Here is a 558-nt window from a genome sequence, read left to right on the forward strand (position 1 = left end):
ATTGACTTGAGTAGGAGGTTGTGTATAACCTAAGGTTTCGGCACAACTTTTCATCGGCATCACATTCGAATCCACAATGTGTGCAATACCACGCAAAATATCAATTCCATTCTTATCACTTTGAACCATACATTTTAGACCCTCAATTAATGAAAGAGCTTGACTATCGGGGTATTCTTGAGACATCCATTGTCGAAAATCATCAAATTGGTTATCCAATTTTGAGAGTTGTTCTACAGAAACCTCATGAAGAGCTTCTTCATCATTAAGAGGATTAGAGGAATTACCCATGTCCTCGTTAAAAAGGCCATTCAAATTAGGTTCCATCTCCTCGGTAATTACACCTTGGAAAGACTTAATTCTAAGGCTTTGTCTAACGGGAATAGTGTAAGTAGGACTTATTGTTGTAAAACTCATGCACTAAAGAGAGAGAGAGAAGATTTTGAATTTTAGAGGTAGCAAATTTCAATAAAATCAGCCAATCTCCTAGATTTAAGCTGTAAAATGCAATCAGGACAATCTCCCGAAATTTCAGAAAAAATGTCCGGGACCGTGGCG

The sequence above is a fragment of the Cryptomeria japonica genome, chromosome 5 (genome assembly GCF_030272615.1).
Source record: "Cryptomeria japonica chromosome 5, Sugi_1.0, whole genome shotgun sequence".
Classification (NCBI taxonomy): domain Eukaryota; kingdom Viridiplantae; phylum Streptophyta; class Pinopsida; order Cupressales; family Cupressaceae; genus Cryptomeria; species Cryptomeria japonica.